Below are 12,429 nucleotides of genomic sequence, written 5' to 3' on the forward strand. Positions count from 1 at the left end.
ATCACTAATAAATTAGCAAGGTACTGATCATTTGAACCAAGATGATGTTTTCTCTTCAGCAAAGGACAGTGCACACAAGCTGAAATAATAAACTGTGACCTGATTCTTATCCATGTCACACACAATAGCATTATTTATCAAGGCCTAGTTACAGAGACAGTATTTAATCAACTAATGTCTCTGAATTAAAACTATAAGCAGCTAAACATAATTGAAATATTATTATAATTTTTCAAATTTAGATTAATACTAATTGAATTTTAATACCTAAAATATCTTAATAGTTAAAGAATTTTTGTGATAAGTTGAAGTTCAATCCAATATTATATTTTTATTCCTAATTCACATAGCAGTTCAAACCAAAAAGTTACCACTGGCCATATAAAGGACATGTTTTTACTTATTACAAGAAATTGAATTCAAGTTTGCCACTTTGGAAACACTAACAGTAGCAATAGATTATGCTACATTTTAAAAAATCACACAAAGAATTATTCTTGAAATCTCAGTATTCCTATTGTGAAGATATTTGGAAAAATTGTTTTCTTCTTTCATAGCTATAAAATTGTGGTTAAAAATCAGAATCATAGAAAAGGCTACTGGTTTTCTCAGGGTCACAAAAAAGTAAGTAATAGCATGTCAGTGATAAATTTTTCTTAGTCTGCTACTCTATCCACCACAGTATGTAATTTCTGCCTTAAACATCTTAAAATATGTAGAAAGTCATAAGAATTGCTAATACTACTTTTCAGCACTGTCATATTTTGTCCGCTGAGCCAAACATACCAGATGTCTTTAAATAAAAGATTTAGACATCATAAAAATAAAGTGTTATTGTATATGGGCTTTTTAAAAATACACCAATACATTAGGGATATCGTAAGGTTTGAATACATGCTATTCCAGAAGAGAGAAAGTTTACAGATACTAATATTGAAGGCAAGGAAAGATAATGACCATAGATGCAAATGAGAAGAAGAAAACAATGAAAATTAACATAACACTCTGCATGATCAAAATTATTTTATTTATTTTAACATGAGCCAGAACCATATATTCCCATTGATATGGTTTGGATCTCATGTTGAAATGTAATCTCCAGTGTTAGAGTGGGGCCTAGTGGGAGATGTTTGGATCGTGGGGGCATATCCCTCATGAATTGTTTGGTGCCATCACCTTGGCACTGAGTGAGTCCACATGAGATCTGTTTGTTGAAAAGTGTACGGCACCTCCCACTCTTTCTCTCTCTTGTCCTGCTCTGGCCATGTGACATGCCTGTTCCCACTTCACCTTCTGCCATGAGTAAAAGCTCCCTGAGGCTTCCCAGAAGCCAAGCAGATACGGATGCCATTCTTGTACGGCCTGCAGAACCAGAAGCCAATTAAATCTCTTTTCTTTATAAATTACCCAATCTCAGGTATTTATTTATAGCAATGCAAGAGTGGCCTAATACATCAGTTTCCTGGATAAAATATGAGTATTTCATTTCCTAAGATTAATATAGTCCCATCAGTGTATAATTCTAGTAGATTCTATGAAAAGCTATTGTTGATAAGTAGGCTGAAATGACTGTAAGGGGATGAAGGAACTGTGAGGTGACTATTAGGATTAACTGGATGCTACTACATTTAAACACACACTCACAACCAGTGACAACAGCACTGTCTGTGAGAGCAGATTTGAAACAATAGCTTCATCCTGAGCTCCACTTGTGTATCTGGTAGATTTACACATTTCTATCTAGTAACTCTAGATGTTTAGCCAAACATCTCTCTCCTCTATTTCTAGCCACAGCTGTCATACAGGATTAGGTAGAAAGGAAAAGATAGATGAAGGCAGAGTGGCAAGTCTTACATCCAACACATGTAAAAGGATATTAAAAGATATGCATAGACATAGATACAAACATTAAAAAGTCATTATTTTATTTAATTTTATTTTTTGACCTCTAAACTTTTTATTGGACTACTGCTCCCCAAAGGGTACCCTGTTTCTGCTGGCTCAATGCCTCAGAACTTTGGTGGTGTTGGTCTCAGACACCACTTTGCCATCCACTGTCCTGCACGCAGTGGTCTGTTGGATGGTTTGCATGGAATTGCTCCTGTCCAGGGCATCACTGAGATTGAAGTCCTCCCCATATTCCAGCAGGCAGCTCAGCCTCCAGCTTGACCTTGATATTCAGCAGGGCCTGTACTTGTGGGCCTGTACTTGTGTGCCCCTCTGCCCAGGTCTGTGCCAGCTCTGACTCCAAGTGCCTCAGGACCGGGTTTAGCTGCTCTATCTGCATGGAGTGGCAGGCCTCCACTTCTCTCAGGTTGTTCTCCAAGCAAGCCTTCAGATTTCTTGCCAAGTACAGGTCAATCTCCAAGGACTGAACTGTACATCTTAGCTCCATGAGTGTCATCTCAGCAGCTCTGATCTTGGTGGACTGCGTGGTGACCACTGTGGTGCTCTCCTCAATCTCCTGGGACCAGTACTTGTCCAGCTCCTCTCGGTTCTTCAGATCCAGCTTGTTGTACTAGGCCCAGATGTCTGCCACGATCTTGCTAAGGTCCTGAGATTTGGGGGCATCTACCTTCACAGTCAACCCAATGCTGGCAATCTGGGCTAGTAGGCCTTTTACTTCCTCTTCATGGTTCTTCATGAAGAGCAGTTCCTCCTTGAGAGCCTTGATCTCTGCCTCCAGCTGCAGCTGAGTGACATTGGCGTCACTGACGACTTTGTGGAGCCCATGAATGTCGCTCTTCACAGACTGGTGAAAGGCCAGTTCTGTCTCATATTTGACTCTAAAGTCATTAGCAGCAAGATGGGCTTTGTCAATCTGCAGAATGATGTGGCCATTGTTCATAGAATTTGCAAAGATCTGAGCCCTCAGGTCCTCGATAGTCTTGAAGTAATGCCCCCAGTCTCTTACCTTCTTCTCCAAGTTTTCCCAAATTTTGTTCTCCAGCCTCTGATTCTCAATATCCTAGCTCCTCACTCTGTCCAGGTAGGAGGCCTGGTGGCTGTTCAGGCTTTGAATGGTCCCCTCGTTCTGGATGCCCCGCATTCCCACCAGAGCCCTGGCCATCCCTATGACCAGGCCTCCAGACCCCCAGTGGCCCCAGAAGCTGGTGGGGACACAAAGATCCAGGAGCCCAAGCCCCTGGCACCTGCATAGAGGCTAACCACACTGCTGGCAGGCTGGACGCTGTGGCTGGGTGATTGGATGGAGCCCAGGGACTGGTAGTTGGTAGAGAAGGTGGTGAAGCAAATGGTGAAGCTCATGCTGTCTAAGGAGGAAAGCGAGAGGACAGGTCTCAGGCTGTGCCCAAAAGTCATTATTTTAAATATCCACTAAAATAGTTTAGAGATTATTCTCCATTGCCTGCAGAAAGTGTAAAATATCAGCCAGACACAGTGGCTCACACCAGTAATCCCAGCCCTTTGGGAGGCCAAGGTGGGTGGATTGCTTGAGCCTAGGAGTTCAAGACAAGCCTGAGCAACATGGCAAAACTCCATCTGTACAAAAAATACAAAAAATTAGCCAGGCATAGTGGCGTGTGCTTGTAGTCCCAGCAACTAGGGAGGCTGAGGTGGAGAGATCACCTGGGCCTGGGAGGTCAGAGCTGCAGTGAGCCTAGAGCATGCCACTGCACCCCAGCCTGGGCAACAGAGTGAGATCCTGTCAAAAAAAAAAAAATGTGTAAAACACCCTAGGCATGACAATATATTAAAGCCTTCAACAATCTAGTCCTAACCAATATTTTCAGTCTAATCTCCCACCATTAACTCATAAGAACCCCTTACTCTTTTCACATCAATGTATGCCATTCTTTAAATCCATAAAAATTTTATGCTTCCTTGCCTTCAAACAAGCCATTTCTTTTGTCTAAATCATCTTTTTTTAGATAACCTTGAGAACTTCTACTCATACTTCAGGACACAGTTCACTTACTACAACATGTAATAATTTGCTTATTTGGGTGTTAGCCTCTACAAGACTAGATTTCAAACTCCTAATAAGCAAAAATTAATCTTACTTATCCTTGTGTTCCTAGCACCAATTTCACTCCTAGGCATACAGTGTTGAGTTATAAACGTTTGCTGAATGATGAATGAATGAACAAATATTCAATCAGGACTCATTTTTAGGAGTGGTAGAACCTGTTTTTCTTTCCTCCCCTTTCTCTTCCTCCTCCCCTCAACTACCCCATTCTCATCCACTAAAACTCCTAACCTCAGCAGCAAATAAAAGATCTTTTCTGTAAGACACATTATTCCAGGAAGATGAAATAAATGTACTTTTCCTTATTCCACCTATTAGGTAAAACTAAAAACTCTGGACATAATATGTAAGGCAAACACAGGAAGACTCTGAAAGGTGGAGAGAAGATTGCTTGCTAGAAACATCAAAATCCAAAGAACAACATGGTCATGTGTTCCTTGGAATTCATTTTTGCCTAATATATCTGAGACCTGCAGCTGAAGAAGCCAGAAACATGAAAACACCAACATGCATGGGCAAAATAGCCTGAACAAAAGCTTGTTCTCTCTAGCTGAAGGCCAGGAAAAGAGTGGCCTGGTCAGACAGAAAATTTTTAGACAAGAAGTGCTCTATTCCAACCTAACCCCATGGAAAAAGCTGTTGCTTCACTCCCATCCACACCAATGAAGGCCACGTGGGGAGCCTACACTTCCACCCTCATGAGACAGTAATGAGGTGCTCCAACCCCCTCACCAGAGTGGTATCAAAGAAAGCCAAGTAGGGAGCCATGACATTCATACAACTGGCCAATAACATGATCTCCTCCTCCCTGCAGTGTGAGTAAAAACCACACAAGGAGCCAGAACTTCTACCCCCATCAAGCTGTAATGAGGCACCCTCCTCACCCCACTGAGGTAGTGTTAGAGGAGGCCTACTAAAGAATCAAGAGTTTCACCATCACCCAGCAATAATGAGGCCACCCCCACCACAGTGTCAATGGAGACCACGTGGGGAGCCAGAATTCCCACCCTCACCTGGCAGTAATAAGGAGTCCGCCCCATTCAAGTGTCAACAAGGCCAATTGGAGAACCTAGACTTCCATTCCACCTGATATTAACAAGGTGACACCTCCCTCCTTCCACTACTAGAGTGGTGTCAGAGAAGTCCAATCAAAAGGGAAGATTTAAATAAGATTTAGAGTCTCATAACATAATATGAAAATGTCCAGATTTCAACAAAAAATCACACATCACACTAACAACCAGAAGGTCTCTACTGAATGAAAAAAAGTAACAGCTGCCAACAACAGATGACAGAGGTGCTAGAATTACCTAACAAAGATTTTAAAGCAGCCATTATAAACATATTTCAATGAGTAATTACAAACAGGCTTGAAACAAATGAAAAAAATAAATAAAAAGCTTTAGCGAAGAAAAAGAATGTCTCAACAAATAAATGAAAGATATAAAGAAGAACCAAACTGAAATTTAGAACTGAGAGATAATAGTAACTGAAATTTTAAAAAGCTCAGTGAGTAAGGTCAACAGCAGAATGGAGGAAATAGAGGAAAGAAATGATGACCAGAAAGAGCTAACAATGCAAATTACTCAATCTGAACAACATAGAGAAAAAAAGACTTGAAAAAAGTGAACATGCTTCAGGAACCTTTGGAAGTATTTTTTAAATGTAATATTTGTGCCATTGAAGTCCTGGAAGAAGAGAAAAATGAGGGCAGGGATGAAAAAGTACTTAAAGAACTAATGGCTGAAAACTTCCCTCATTTAGCAAGAAACATAAAACTACAAATTCATGAAGTTGAGTGAACCCCAAACAAGATAATAAAATAATACACAGGAAGACATACCATAATTAAAATTATGAAAACTAAAGACAAAGTGTTGAAAGCAGCCATGACACCTTATATATAGGGGAAAACAATTTGAATAGCAGTGAGTTTCTCCCTGGAAAAACCATGGAGGCCAGAAAGAAGTAGCACAGTATCTTTCAAGTGAAAAGAATTGTCCACCCAGAACTTTACACCCAGTGAAATTATCCTTCAGGAATTAAGGAGAAAGCAGTACATTCTCAGATAAAGGAAAATTATGATAGTTTTTCAAAAGTAGACCTACCCTAAAATAATAGCTTTAAAAAAGCTCTCTAAACACAAATGTTAAAAGAAGGAAGCTTGGAACATCAGAAATGAAAAAAGAATGTAGCAACAGAAATATGGGCGAATAAAATGGGCTTTCCTTTGCCTCTTGAGTTTTCTAAATTATGATAGACCATTGAAACAAAAATTATAAGACTCTATTATGTGGTTCTAAATGTATATGTAGAGTAAATATGACAATTATAAACAAAGGAGAGGAAAGGGATGGAGGTAGCATTTATATACTTTACGCAAACTGGTAAAATAATGATGCCAGTAGATTGTGATAAACTATATATGTTGCAACACCTAGAGCAAACTTTTTAAAAAAAAACTATGCAAAGAGATACACTCAAAAACACTATAAATAAAACAAAATGGAATACTAAAAATTGTTCAAGCAACCCACTAGAAGACAAGAAGAAGAAAACAGCTAAGAGAACAAACATAAAACAAAAACTACAGGGTAAATTTAAGTCCTGTTGAAATAGGAAAAGTTCCCTTGTTCCCCACACAGGGCATGTAATGGGGGTGTGGCTCATGACTTGCTGCTCAAAACCCCTAGGGGGAGCAGGCAGATGGGCAGGTCAGGGGGAATGTGGGCTCTGACCCTATGGCAGCGTCTAGGGGTAAATGTTTACAGCTCCTGAGGCCCCAGTGGGCATGTGTTACAGTGTGCTCTTTCAGTGTAGCCTTTCAAAGGCGGCTTGTGTTAATCAGCGCAAAGTGCCTTATCGCAAGGACAGAGGGCTTTCTGTATCCCGGGTTCTTGCCTTAGTGTACCAGAAAAATCGGATCACACATGGGCTTGGAGAAGGACTGCAAGGTTTTTTATTGAGTGGTGGTAGCTCTCAGCGAGGTGGATGGGGAGGCCAGAAGGGGGATGGAGTGGTAAGGTGGTTTTCCCCTGGAGTCGGTGTGCCTAGCGGCCAGACTCTCCTCCAACCGCTCCAGCCAAATCCCCGCAGGTCGCATTGTTGCGCCGGTTGATGGCCTGCCAGCATCTGCTGGTGCCTGTCGGGGTGCTCTTCAGCCAATGTAATCTTCTCAGTGTCCAACCATTTGTGTGTTCTTCCACCAGTGTGATTCTCTCGATGTCCAGCCACTTGCATCTCTGCCCACTAGGGTCTCAGGGTTTTTACAGGAACAGGATGGGGGCATAGCAGGCCAGGGTGGTCTTGGAAAATTCAACATTTGGGCACGAAAACAGAAATGCCTGTCCTTACCTAGGTCCGTGGGCACAGGCCCGGGGTGGAGTGCTGGCCAGGGACCCCACCCTTCTCCTAGCATTTCCCTGCCCCCATCCTGTATCACTAATTAAAAAAAAACAGTGGATGAATGGATTTTAAAACAACAACAAAATACAGGCTAGGGGTAGTGGTTCATTCTTGTAATCCTAGTGCTTTCCAGAGGTTGAGGCAGGAGGATTGCTTGAGGCAAGGAGTTTGAGACCAGCTTGGGCAACATAGCAAGACCCCCATCTTAGATTACCAAAAATAAAAAACAAACTTAGCCCAGCATGGTGGTATGTGCCTATAGTCCCAGCTACTCAGGAGGCTGAGGTGGGAGGATCACTTGAGCCCCTTGATTACTTGAGCAGTTTGAGGCTGCAGTGATCTATAATCACAACACCTCACTCCAGCCTGGGTAACAGAGTGAGACTCTGTCTCTAAAGAAAGAGAGAGAGAGAAGGCACAAATCACCAATATCAGGAACAAAACAGGAGGTTTCACTAAAGACCCTACAGCCACAAAAAGGATAATAAAAGAAATACTATGAACAACTCTACAAACATAAATTTGACAACTTAGATGTAATGAACCAATTCCCCAACAAACCCAAATCACCATAACTCACCCAATATGAAATACATAATTTGAAAATCCATATCATTACTAAAATAATTGAATTTTTAACTAAAAAAAAAAGAAATCTGCAGGCCTAGGTGGTTTCACTGGAAAATTTCACTAAATATTTGAAGAATAATAACATGAATTCTACACAATCTTTTGTAGAAAATAGAAAGAGAAGAAACATTTTCCAATACATTTTATGAAGATAATATTACACTTAGGCCAAAACCAAAGATAGGACCAAAAATAAAAAAAAATAAAAACTATCAGGTTCATGAATTGAAATACTCAATATATTAAAGATGTTAATTCTCCCCAAATTGATGCATAGGTTTAATGCAATTCTTATCAGAATCTCAGTAGGTTTGTTTTTATATTTAGACAAGATTATTTTACTATTTATATGAATAATCAAAGAACTAGAATAGCTAAAACAATTTTTTAAAAGAAGAATCAATATACCTAATTTCAGGACTATCTATATAGCAACAGTAATCAAGACTAAGTGATATTGGTCTACAGACACATACATCAATGGAATAGAACAGAGAACACAAAAACAGAACCATATAAATATGCCCAAATGATTTTTGACAAAAGTACAAAAGCAATTCATGGACGAAAGATAGACTTTTCAACAAACTGTTGGAGCAACTGGACACCCATAGGCAATAAAATGAACTTCAACCTAAATCTCACACTTTATATAAAAAATTAACTCAAAATGAGTTATATACATTAAAATAAAGTATAAAATAGTAAAACTTTTAGAAAAAAAACCATAGGAGAAAATCAGGATCTAGGGTTAGGCAAAAAGATTCTAAAATTTGACACCAAAAGCATAATTGATAAAAGGAAAAAAATGACAAACTGGACTTCATCCAAATTAAAAACTTTCTCTCTTTGACAGCATACAAAATGGGAGAAAAATTTTGCAAACTATGCATCCAACAAATGTCAAGTACCCGGAACAAATTAATAAGTAAAAAACAACCCCATTAAAAAATGGACAAAGTACATGAACTGAAAGTTCTCAAAGGAAGTCATACACACAGCAAACAGGCATATGAAAAAATGCTCAACATCACTAATCATTAGAGAAATGCAAATCAAAACCACAATGAGATACCACCTCTCACTAGTCAGAGTGGTCATTATTAAAATGTCAAAAAACAACAGATGCTGGCAGGGTTGCAGAGAAAAGGGAATGCTTATATGCTGCTGGTGAGAATGTAAACTAGTTCAGTCACTGTGGAGAGCAATATATAAGTAAAGAAATATCAGTTGTTCTACCATAAAGACACATACACTTGTATGTTCATCACAGCACTATTCACACAATGGCAAAGACATGGAATCAACCTAGATGCTCAGCAATGGTGGGCTGGATAAAGAAAATATGGCATATATACACCACAGAACACTAAACAACCATAAAAAAAAAGAATGAAATCATGTTTTTTGCAGCAACATGGATGCTGCTTGGGGCCATTATCCTAAACAAATTAATGCAGAAACAAAAAACCAAATACCACATGTTCTTACCTATAAGTGGAAGCTACACATTGAGTGCACATGTACACAAAGAAGGGAACAATAAACATTGGAGCCTACTTGAAAGTGGAGGATGGAAGGAGAGTGAGAATGCGGAAAAAAAAAACAACTATGTATCAAGTACTATGCTCATTACCTGGGTGATGAAATAATTTGTATACCAAACCCAAGAGACACACAATTTACCCGTGTAACAAACCTGAACATGTACCCCAAAAACTAAATAAAAGTTGGAGGAAAAAAAACATATGTACCATATCATAAGTAATTATAAAGCATACCAGAATTAACGTACACTATGTAATACATTCTTGTACTCTGAGTTTTTTAAATGTTGCTCTTTGAAAGATTCTGTTTCTAAGATGAAAACACAAACTATAGACTGTGAGAAAATATTTGCAAACCACATATCCAAAAAATGATGATATATTAAATATAGAAAGAACTCTTAAAAGCTCAGCACTTTAAAAAAAATCTATTAGAAAATGGGCAAAAGGGCCAGGCATCACACCTGTAATCCCAGCACTTTGGGAGGCCAAGGCGGGCAGACCACTTAGGTCAGGAGTTCGAGACCAGCCAGGCCAGCATGGTGAAACCCCGTCACCACTAAAAATACAAAAAAAATTAGCTTGGTGTGATGGCAGGCAGCTGTAATCCCAGCTACTGGGGATGCTGAGGCTAAAGAATTGCTTGAACCCGAGAGGCAGAGGTTGCACTCCAGCCTGGGTGACAGAGTGAGACTGTCTCAACAAAACAAAACAAAACAAACAGAAAATGGGCAAAATGGGCATGAAAAAACATTTCACCAAAGAGGATACACAGATGGCGAAGGAGCACATAAAAAGATATTCAATATCACTAGTTATTAGGGACATGGCAAACTAAAACCATGAGATACAACTGCACACCTATCAGAATGATTAAAATTAAAAACAGTGACAAAACCAAATGCTGGTGAGGATGCAGAGAAACTCATACATACTCTATGGTACCATTTATATAACATTCTTGAATGATAATATTATAGAAGTGGAGAGCATATTAGGGTTATTAAGGATTAAGGAAGGGGTGGGGAGCAGGAAGAAATTGGGTGTGGGTATAAAAGGGAAACATGAGGGACCCTTGTGGTGATGGAAACGTTCTGTATCATGACTGTATCAATATCAATCTCCCAATGTTACCCAATGGTTACATCTTGTAAAACTATAGTACAATATCACAATATTGTAAGAGTAAGAGTATACAGGATCTCTCTGTATTATTTCTTATAAGTATATGTAAATGTACAATAAAATCCAATTTCTAACTTTTTTTTAAAAAAAACACATCATTTTTCTTAAAGAACTAGAATAAGGAAACAATATTGAGTATCCCATAGTCAACAAAATACATTTCCTAAACACAGTGTTAAATCGAACAATGATTAAAAGACTAGGCAATTCCTATTGGCCTATGCTTCATCTGATGGACAGCCCTGTCTAGACCTTGTGGGTAATTAAAACCCAACTAAACATCCTTGTTTTGTGTCATGATGAGTAATGCAAGTTTAGTGTAAAGGGTCACAAGGAACCTTAGAGGTTATCCAATTCAACTCTTTCATTTTATAGAAGAAAAAATTGAGGGAAGATGGCTGACCAGATTTGAGGAAATTGAGAGAAGATGGCTGACTAGATGTAGGTAGTATGCGCCTCTTCCACAGAGAGGAACCAGAATAGTAAGTAGATACTCACATTTTGAAGAGATGGTCTAGGAGAGCATGCTGGGATTCAGAGATGGGAAGCACCAGAAGTAAGTAAATAGAGGATCTGAAGCATCTTGCCCAGCCAGGGACTGACTAAGAACTGGGAGAGGCTTCTAAACACAGGGAAACAGGAAGAGAGAAACCCCCAGGGCTTAGCTTTTATGACCTTGACTATAGGGGAGACCCTTGACCCACTAGGCCCTTGAGCCTGATGTACAGAGCTGCCTGAAGATTTCACAGAGACATTGCTCTAGAAAGAAAACCCACATGAAATCCCACAAGCATCCAAGCCTAGAGCAGCCTCAGCAAGGTGCCATTTTGAGAGCTTAGCTACAGGGGACCTACAGACGTGGTGGCTGCCACTGTGCAGCTCCAAGCAGGGAAATGGGAGACTAGGCTCTCCCTTGCACCTCTGGGAGGGTCTCTACTGCCCAGATGCAGGCTGCTATTGAGACTGAGATGTGAGTGGCTAGCACTTTCCACAGCTTCCTGACCACACTGCCTGCCTGGGAGAGGCACCACTCTCTCTGGTCTCAAGCCCAAGGTATCATTTTAAGAGCTTAATGCCAAGCTAGCCCCACCCTCGGGCCAAGTTCAAGTTGATGTGGTTAGCCAGCCTCCACTGCCTAGCCAAGGAGGGACAAGGAAACAAAGCTCTCTTACACATATCTAGAACAATATCCACTGCCTTGCCACAGGCTCCTGTGAGACTGAGACTTGAGTGGACTACACTCTCCATAGCTTCTTCCCCATGCTGTTCGCCTGAGGTGGGAGGGCGTACCCATTCTGGTCACCAGCCCACAGCTGGCACCATTCTGAGAGTTTAACACTGAGTTGTGCCCTACTTTTGGGCCAAATTTGAGGTGATGTGGTTGCAGCCACCACCCAGCAGTAGGAAGGACAGGGAAACCAAGCTCTCCTAAGGACAATACCCTGCTACATGCAGCTGTGGGAGTGGGGACTAATCTGCTGAATGCATTGTTGCTTCCAGGAACACCAACACAGATTGTTTAAGTCCCAGTAGGTTGCTCCACCACTGCTATTGCCATCACCCACACAACACCAACAGCCCAGGGACCTGAGAACCCACCCACACTCCTGGCCCACTGCTGCCACTAATAGCTTCTAAGAAAAGCACCTGAATGTCCAAGAATCAGCCCTTCAG

General features: G+C 40.4%; 1 pseudogene; it reads right to left on the minus strand.

The window, feature by feature from the left end:
* Positions 1-2,001: 2,001 nt before the first annotated feature.
* Positions 2,002-3,267, minus strand: LOC100597330 (annotated as a pseudogene).
* Between the last annotated feature and the right edge of the window lie 9,162 nt (positions 3,268-12,429).

This window comes from Nomascus leucogenys, chromosome 17 (genome assembly GCF_006542625.1).
Source record: "Nomascus leucogenys isolate Asia chromosome 17, Asia_NLE_v1, whole genome shotgun sequence".
Classification (NCBI taxonomy): domain Eukaryota; kingdom Metazoa; phylum Chordata; class Mammalia; order Primates; family Hylobatidae; genus Nomascus; species Nomascus leucogenys.